Below are 9995 nucleotides of genomic sequence, written 5' to 3' on the forward strand. Positions count from 1 at the left end.
ATGAGGGCCATAGAATCACAGGAGAAAAAGGGAGAGTCTTTCAGCCCTTGGGAAGTATACAGAGGAAAGGACAAAGAATAAGAACTTAAAGGAGGTAGATTCTTGTTCCCAACTCTATTAATAACTAAGAATAAGTTATTAGGTAAATCATTTAACTCTGAGCCTCAGTTTCAGTTCAGTTCAGTCGCTCAATCGTGTCCCAACTCTATTAATAACTAAGAATAAGTTATTAGGTAAATCATTTAACTCTGAGCCTCAGTTTACCCTTCTGTAAAACTACTTTAACATTTCAAGTATACTCAAAGAGAACTGTTAAATGTCTTTGTATAGTGTTCAACTTTGCCATATTTTAATGTTTTGCTATATTTCCTTCATCTTTATTAGTAATAAAACACTGTGAAAGGTAGCAAAATATACCACCCTGAAATATGCCACTTTGGCTTAAGAATCATTTTAATCTCAGGACAATTGAGAAGAAACAGATATAAGCAAAGCTCTCTGTCCTCCCTATCTGCCTAAATCCAGGACATACATTTGTGTGGGTGTTCCCTTCTCCTTTCTGCCAGGAAGGTCAGAAGTTAATCAGAGACAACTCTAGATCCTTACCACCTGAGATGACACCAAGGAATCTACATAACAAACTTCACTAACCTTATTTAAAGCAGTCTGTTTAGCTCGCTTGTTTATAAATTGCTTTGAGAGGTACCTGCTATACATTCTATTTGAGCAAAGACTTGAAGGAATTGGAATCATAAATATGTATATTCCTTGTTGGATGGGTTTCCACATATTTTCCACAAATTTAGCCTCTGTTTATCCTTAGCTTAAAGGGAAACCAGTCTGCTCTTTATTTTGCACCCTCACTGTACTTGGCTTTTAACTCTTCAGAGAACCCAACCTCACTATCTGCCTACATGCCTGGAGAAATATTTGAACTTAGGGGCTAACCAGCCATATTCTTTTGGGTAAAACACAATTCCTGAATCTCAGTTTCTCCATTTGTATGTGGGAATGATGGTGAATCACTGGGCCTCATTCTCTACCTAAAAGCTAGTACCCATTTCTTCTAAGGTTAGTAAAATAAAAGCACAATAAAAATCATGTGATGAGCATGACATCTTTGATGATAAGAGAGGATCAACCCACATTTTTTTTTTTTTTAACAGGAAAAAAAAAAAGATGAAGATGGGGGAACAACACCTTCTCAGGTCCAGTGGGGATAGAAGTCTGGATTCTCAATACCCAAGGATAAGTGAGGAGCTTCTAGTCATTGCTGGGTGGGAGAGAGTTCTGGCTCCTCCTGAGGTCTCCTTCAATACTACCTGGCTGGGAGGGATTGGAGGCTGATGCTGCTACCCACTTACACCAAGGGAGGAGGAACTGATTATAGTCTGACAAAGATGAGAGCTCTGGCTCCCTCCATGCCCTCCTCTGACACCATCTCAGGAGGTGGGGGTATTTGGGTACATTTTTACAGTTAGCCAGGGATAGGAGTCTAAGCTATCCATTGGCCTTTGCTAGTGTGAAGTGGGGATGAAAGATTTTTTGGTATGGTGTTTGGCTGGAGTAGAAAATTTATTTTGGAAGTTTTCTGTCTTGCCAGCTGCCTTCTTGGTTCTTCAGCTTGAATGAACAAGATTTTGTTAGGATTTGATTTTTTCTTTTCTCATTAGAGTTCCTGAGTTGTTGGCTTTTTAAGTTATATAATGTCATTCCTTGGGCCCCTATCCAGTCTCCCTTCTTATAATGTTCGTTTTGTAGATTATGTCCACTATTATAATTGTATTTAGCAGGAGGACTATGGAAAATTATGTCTACTCTTTTTACCCTAAGCAGAAGTCACCTGCTTTTACTTTATGATGGTAATATTTTCTCCTTTTTATTTGCTATATATATTTAGTCATTTTGAACATATTTCTTATATATCTAATAGATTTACTACTGATTTGAGGGGGAGGTTAATCTATTTTGTCTGCTGACTCTTGTTTACTGGGGATATGTTCCTCGTGTTTTGTGAGTTTGACTGTGAACTCAAACTCAGCAGGACTTCAGTTCAGTCCAGTCGCTCAGTTGTGTCTGACTCTTTGTGACCCCATGAACCGCAGCACGCCAGGCCTCCCTGTCCATCACCAACTCCTGAAGCTTGCTCAAACTCATGTCCATTGAGTCGGTTATGCCATCCAACCATCTCATCTTCTGTCGTCCCCTTCTCCTCCTGCCCTCAACCTTTCCCAGCATCAGGGTCTGTTCCAGAGAGTCAGCTCTTCGCATCAGGTCGGCAAAGTATTGGACTTTCAGCTTCAACATCAGTCCTTCCAATGAACACCCAGGACTGATCTCCTTTAGGATAATGAACTGGTTGGATCTCCTTGCAGTCCAAGGGACTCTCAAGAGTCTTCTCTAACATCACAGTTCAAAAGCATCAATTCTTCTGCGTTCAGAAGCAGGACTTCATGTGTCTAAATCCATATGATCCTTCAGAAACAATTTTGTTTTTGCTTTTCCAAAAGCCACCCAAACTTCATTGTCTCTTTGAGTTCTCAATACTGAGTACTGTGCTGTGCTCAGTTGTGTCCGACTCTTTGCCACCCCATGAACAGTAGCCTGCCAGGCTCCTCTGTCCATGGGATTCTTCAGGAATAATACTGGTGGAGGTTGCCACTTCCTCCTCCAGGGGATCCTCCTGACCCAGAGATAGAACTCATGTCTCCTTCATGTCCTGCATTGGCAGGCAGATTCTTCACCATTGCCCACCATGGAAGCCCCTGAGTTCTCAATATCATATGTGATTTTATCAGGTAATTGTGTTCAAAATATACACAGCATATAAATTCAAACTCTAAACTTATATGTAGGTAATCCTACTATTGTAATTTCCAAGAGGAAGCCTTTTTATATCCATAAGTTCAGAGTGAAAACAGATATTTTGGTCTTTTCCTTGTGCTACTTAGTTTTCTCTGCTAGTCCGTACTTTCACTGAAGTTCCCAGACCCAAACAGTCCTGCACAAACAAAATTTACCCCTGATAGCCAAGCACTGCCCATCATTTTCATGACCTACCGTCACTTTCCATCAACATCCCCCTCCCAAAACTTCCACTATTTCAGATACTATGATGTCCTTCATTTCTGTTAAATAATACCAAAAACTCATAAGTATTTTTATTATTTAAGTTTCAACAGTGTTGCCAATAGAGGTGTAAGCTTGGTTTTCTAATTCATGGATATTTTGTAAGGATGGAATGAGATGATATATAAAAGTACAATTTATAAACTTTATGTGATCATTGAATATATGTTTTGCTTTATCATTCCCATTGTTGTATTACACACGCCTAATTAGGTTATTATCTTTTAAGTCTGTGTTTCACAGAAGAATCAACAGAACCTTACAGAATGGTAAATTTATGGAGGAAAAATGAGTCTAAAACTGCTTAAAATATAATTGGCATTAAATCCTATTCCATACAATTATTTCTTCTATATATATATGGTATATCAAGAGCATAATTTGCCTTTGGTCATGGACTTTCTTTTAAAGACCAGAAGTCAGAAGTTAAATTCAGTATTATAACTTTCAAGTCATGTAATACTAAAACTCAAGTCACAAAACTGGGTGAATTTATTTTTCATAAAATTCTTGTCAGTAGCTACCATGAATCATGAGTCTTTATCAGCATGAGTTCCACAGGCCTACATGAGGGATGAAAAGGTGCTCTTGCAAATTACCTTGGGCCAGAGACTGGAGGTAATTTGTTGGTTGGTCCCATCAGGTGAGATTCTCGTGAATCAGGCACTGATAGCAGAAATCCTAAGAACAGACAGCATGGAATTGATGACCATATCCCACCCCAGAAACTAGGCTGCCTAGTTTCTGGCATGGACCCAATCAGGTCTCCTTTCAGAACCTGCAGTTGCCCTGCTTGTGACTTCTGATTACACATGGGGTTGTTTCAACACTCATACCTGTGACTGAATTGAACAGCTGATTGCCTCACTCTACCTTATTTTACCTGATGAGGTCAAGCAAAGGTGTATTAACTTCAAGAAAAAAAAAAAAAAGAAGTTAAATTTACTTGAATCATTTCTTCTTCTTGCCAATTATGAGTGTGTTCAACTAAATTAATTTGTATGACACTCACTCTCAGTTTTCTAACTGGTGAAAGAAGGTTACATTATGAGTAAAAATTGAATATTAAATTTAAGTTAGAAAATGTAACCTTCTTTTGAAAATTCAAAATAATGATTTTATACTTTTAGAGAGCCTTAAAATATGTATTCTCAATTATGTTTTATTGGTCAACGTAAATTAAGAGGGCATGACATGGAGATAGGGAGGAGAATACATCAAGCAAAGTCACACGTTTAACACTATCAGAAAAAAGTCCTCTCTTTATATATGGAGAGATGTCTATTTTTGTATGTACTCTTTGAATCCCCAACTTTAAGTGTCAATTCTGAACTTCGATTTAATACACTGAAATATGTAAACATTACTTGTGGAGTCACGTTTTAGTATTTGTAACATCGTTAAAGTAAATATGCAAATCTATTTGGTTTCTGAGTTCAGATGAGTTCTGCAACATAACCTATGTGCTCTTTGACCTCTAAGTTTGGTTCGTTTGCAATGAGACTTTAGATTGCAAGAAATAATCTGCCAAAAAATTTATCTCAGTGTAATTAGTTCCTTCAGTTCAGTTCAGTTCAGTTCAGTCGCTCAGTCGTGTCCGACTCTCCGCGACCCCATGAATCACAGCACGCCAGGCCTCCCTGTCCATCACCAACTCCCGGAGTACACTCAAACTCATGTCGACAGAGTCGGTGATGCCATCCAGCCATCTCATTCTCCGTCGTCCCCTTCTTCTCCCGCCCCCAACCTTTCCCAGCATCAGAGTCTTTTCCAGTGAGTCAACTCGTCGCATGAGGTGGCCAAAGTATTGCAGTTTCAGCTTTAGCATCAGTCCCTACAATGAACATCCAGGATTGATCGCCTTTAGAATGGACTGGTTGGATCTCCTTGTAGTATAAGGGATTCTCAAGAGTCTTCTCCAACACCACAGTTCAAAAGCATCGATTCTTCGGCGATCAGCCTTCTTCACAGTCCAACTCTCACATCCATACATGACCACGGGAAAAACCATTGCCTTGACTAGACGGACCTTGGTTGGCAAAGTAATGTCTCTGCTTTTTAATATACTATCAAGGTTGGTCATAACTTTCCTTCCAAGGAGCAAGCGTCTTTTAATTTCATGGCTGCAATCAGCATCTGCAGTGATTTTGGAGCCCAAAAAAACAAAGTCTGACACTGTTTCCACTGTTTTTCCATCTATTTCCCATGAAGTGATGGGACCAGATGCCATGATCTTTGTTTTATGAATGTTGAGCTTCAAACCAACCTTTTCACTCTCCTCTTTCACTTTCATCAAGAGGCTTTTGTTCAGATAAATATAGCTTGAATAGCAAGGAATACAGTTGTTTGTGTTTGTATACATATATGAAGAAAGAAGAGACAGGGAATGAAGTCTACAATCAGAAGGACTTATTCTGTCAACTAAAATGGTGAGAACTGTGCCAAGTTTTCCTCATCTGTAAAATTTATGACAATAAGGATACCAGATAAAATGATGACTAGAAAATAACTGTAAATTAATTACTATCCTAAAACTTGAAAATATGATTTACATATTATACATATTGGTATTTTGTACATCTCCATATTTACCAAGTATATTGGAAGAAGCTTGAATTTGATCACTTTCTTTTAGGAAAAGAAGACTTTTATTGACATATAGTTGATTTACAATATTATATTAGCTTCAGGAGTACAGCATACTGATTCAGTATTTTTACAGTTGATATTCAATGGCAAGCCACTCCAGTACTCTTGTCTGGGAAATCCCATGGACGAGGAGCCTGGTAGGCTGCAGTCCATGGGGTCGCTAGGAGTCGGACACGACTGAGTGACTTCACTTTCACTTTTCACTTTCACACATTTGAGAAGGAAATGGCAACCCACTCCAGTGTTCTTGCCTGGAGAATCCCAGGGACGGGGGAGCCTGGTGGGCTGCCGTCTATGGGGTCGCACAGAGTCGGACACGACTGAAGTGACTTAGCAGCAGCAGCAGCAGAAGTTATTACAGGATAATGGCTATAATACTCTGTACTATACAGTGTATCCCTGTTGCATATCTATTTTATACACAGCCATTTGTGTATTTTTGGCTTCCCTGGTGGCTCAGACACCCTGCAATGCTGGAGACCTGGGTTGGATCCCTCGGTTGGAAAGATACCCTGGAGAAGGAAATGGCAACCCACTCCAGTACTCTTGTCTGGAAAATTCCATGGATGGAGAAGCCTGGTAGGCTACAGTCCATGGGGTCGCAAAGAGTCGGACACGACTGAACGACTTCACTTTCACTTTCACACAGTCATTTGTATCTCTTAATTCCAGACCCCTAACAGGCCCCTCTCCCATTTCTTCTCCCCACTCATAATCACTAGTTTGCTTTCTATATCTGTGAGTGTGTTTCTGTTTTACTGTATGCCTTCATTTGCTTACTTTTTAAATAATGCACATAAATGATATCATAGTGTATTTGTTTTTCTGTGTCTAACTTATTTTACTAAATGTAATATTCTCTAGGTCCATCCACCTTGATGCAAAAGACAGAATTTCATTCTTTTATATGGCTGAGTAATATTCCATTGCTTTATATATATATATATATATATATATATATATCTTTTTTATTCATTTATCTATTGATGGACACGAGTTACTTCTAATAATGGCTATTGTAAACAGGGCTACTATGAATATCAAGGTGTGTATATCTTTTTGAATTAGTGATTTCATTTTTTCCACGTGTGTGTGTGTGTGTGTGTGTACAGTGGAATTGCTAAATCATATGGCAGTTCTATTTTTAGTTTTTTTAATAATGTTTTTTACTGTACCAATTTACATTTCCATCAATAATCTACAAGGGTCCCCTTAGAAAAAGAAGACTTTTAATATTATGGTTGGTGTCCATAGTAGGTTGCCTCAAAATGTGCCTCAGTGGCATACTGATTATTAAAGTTACTATCTTGATTCTTAAAGTTACTTAAGAAATGACCAATGCAAGAAGGACACTCTGACCCACATTTCTGTCTGCTGAAAGTAGGAACTCTCTTATATGAGGGGTTGCACCCTCTGTATCTGGAGGTAGAAAGACACACTTATCACCAAAGACAGGGAATTGGACCAAGAAGCCTACAGAAGCAAACGTTGTTACTTCTTTACTTTACTGTCCCAAGTGCAAACTCTGCTTAGATTCTTCACTAACTGGGCACCCAAATCCTAAGTTTCTTTGTCCTGCAATTCCTCACAAATTTGTTGTTTTATGTTTGTTTGTTTTTTGGCTAAAATGTATAAAAGCTGCCTACTTTGGCCTCTTATTAGGTTTCATCTCTGTGAGAGCTTCACGTGGATGAATTAAAATGTGTTTCTTTTTCCCCTGTTAATCTTTGTGTCAGTTTTTTTACTAGTTTATCCACAAGACCTCACAAGGGGTAATAGGAAAAATACACCCCACCCCTTCCCAACATTATAAATAATTTTGCCATGAAATTTAAAAAAATTATTTCACAAGCAAAAGACAGGGTGTCCTATTCTTCTAAGATAGCTAGTTTGCTGTTCTATAAGCAAAAGATATGAAAAGGAAGAAAATGTGTCCTATGGTATTTGAGACACAACAGTAATTCACAGAAGAAGGTACACCGACCTGGCTATCATCACGGGCTGTGTTTGCCACAAAGGAGAACTGGAAGACCGCTGGGAACGCGCCTGTCGGTGCCCCAGTTTCTGCACTGCTGATATCACCTCCTTATTTCTCAAGGTGTAGATCAAGGGGTTTAAAAGAGGAGTGAAAACTGTATAAAATATTGAGAGGAGCTTATCCACTGGGAGACTGCTAAAGGCCAGGCGTAAATGAAGATGCAGGGCCTGAAGAGGAGGGTTACTATGGCGATGTGGGCAGTCAGGGTGGCCCTTGCCTTGGCCATGCCCGCTGAGGAAAGCCGCCGCACAGTGCCCAGGATGACCGTGCAGGAGACCAGCAAGAGCCCAAAGGAGCACACGGCCTTTAGAGCGCTGTCTGACAGCATCAGTACCTCCAGAGTGAAGGTGTCTGTGCAGGCAAGTGTGATAACCAGGGGCAGGTCACAGAGAACACTGTCCACTCTGTTGGGGCCACAGAATGGGAGGTTTACTGTGAAGACCAACTGACCGACTGAGTGCAGAACCCCAATGAGCCAGGAGCCCACCACGAGGCTGATGCGCTTGCGCACATTCATGATGGTGACATAATGCAGGGGCAACATATGGCCACGTATCTATCGTTTGCCATGGACACAAGGAGCATCATCTCACCACCGGCAAAGACATGCAGGAAGAATATCTGGGCCATGCAGCCTTCAAAGGAGATGGTCTTGTGCTCCACGAGGAAGTCAGCAATCATTTTGGGGGAAGCAAAGGAGAACAGACACACGTCAGTGAAGGAGAGGTTACTGAGTAGAAAGTGCATGGCTGTGTGTAGGGAGGGTTCAGAGAAGATTGTGAGCACTATGAGCAGGTTCCCCAGCACAACAGATAAATAGAAAAGTGTAAAAAGTGCAAAATAGAAAAGGTGTAGCTCTCGAGAACCTGAAAGACTGTGCAACACAAACTCCGTCACGCCTGAATTATTTTCTTGGTCCATGGTTTCAAATTGCTGAAAGTGGGTCGGAAATGTTCCTGTAAAGTAAAATAGAAATATATCATAGAATTGGGAGAGAAAATGAGCAAGGCCAAGCTTGGTGTCAAATCCCTCTCAACATACTTACATTCCTTATTAGCACATTAAATACATGTTGCATACAATCATTTATTTTTTTAATAACTGGATAACTCGGCTTTCATCTCTGCATTGGAGCATGATAGTTTTATTCTAAAAATAGAAGTTTACCAATCATCACAATTCCTGAAACAGGAAAGAAACTCTAGACTCATACTGACAGCTTTCAAATACTATGTCTTGTAATTTCTAGCAATATGACCTTGGGTATATTAATTAAACTCTCTGGGCTTCACTTTTTGCAACTGTAAACTGGAGAAAATAATAATTTATGACTCATAGGATTTTTGTAAAGATTAAAAGAATTACAAGTGTCCCTTGTTTATTGAAAGTTTGCTTTACAGAAAAAGACTTATATTAGTGCCTGTTTTGCTAATTTAAATTCAAAGAAGACTTTTGCTTTTATAAAAAAAGGAGAAAAGCAAAAATAGTGTTTGGCATTTATTTTACAGTGAGTTGTGATAGAGGCATCAAGATCCATGAATAGCAAGAAGTGGCACTGCCAAGCTTCTTCCCAGGATGAAACTTAGGTTCTTAGCATCTGGCCAGCATACCTGTGAACTGTATCTGTGAGTGTCTGTGTTTTATCTCAGGTCAATTGTGCATCCATTAGCAAGTTATGTCCTAAGGTAATTACTGCTTCATTTTATGCATTTTTGCTTGCAAATGTTTCACTGATATGCCCTATTTTGGGATTGTAGGGAATATCTCAGTTCAGTTCAGTCGCTCAGTCGTGTCCAACTCCTACATGACCACGGGAAAAACCATAGCCTTGACTAGACGGACCTTGGTTGGCAAAGTAATGTCTGCTTTTTAATATACTATCTAGGCTGGTCATAACTTTCCTTCCAAGGAGTAAGCGTCTTTTAATTTCATGGCTGCAGTCAGCATCTGCAGTGATTTTGGAGCCCAAAAAAATAAAGTCTGACACTGTTTCCACTGTTTTTCCATCTATTTCCCATAAAGTGATGGGACCAGATGCCATGATTTTTGTTTTCTGAATGTTAAGCTTCAAGCCAACCTTTTCACTCTCCTCTTTCACTTTCATCAAGAGGCTTTTGAGCGCCTCTTCACTTCCTGACATAAGGGTAGTGTCATCTGCATATATTAATGCATATCTTTT

General features: G+C 39.5%; 1 pseudogene; it reads right to left on the reverse strand.

Moving 5' to 3' along the window:
* Positions 1-7740: 7740 nt before the first annotated feature.
* LOC148776885 (olfactory receptor 4K15-like) lies at positions 7741-8737 on the reverse strand (annotated as a pseudogene).
* Positions 8738-9995: the final 1258 nt, after the last annotated feature.

This window comes from Moschus berezovskii, chromosome 9 (genome assembly GCF_049115385.1).
Source record: "Moschus berezovskii isolate FMDL1 chromosome 9, NW_MosBer_1.0, whole genome shotgun sequence".
NCBI classification, from domain to species: domain Eukaryota; kingdom Metazoa; phylum Chordata; class Mammalia; order Artiodactyla; family Moschidae; genus Moschus; species Moschus berezovskii.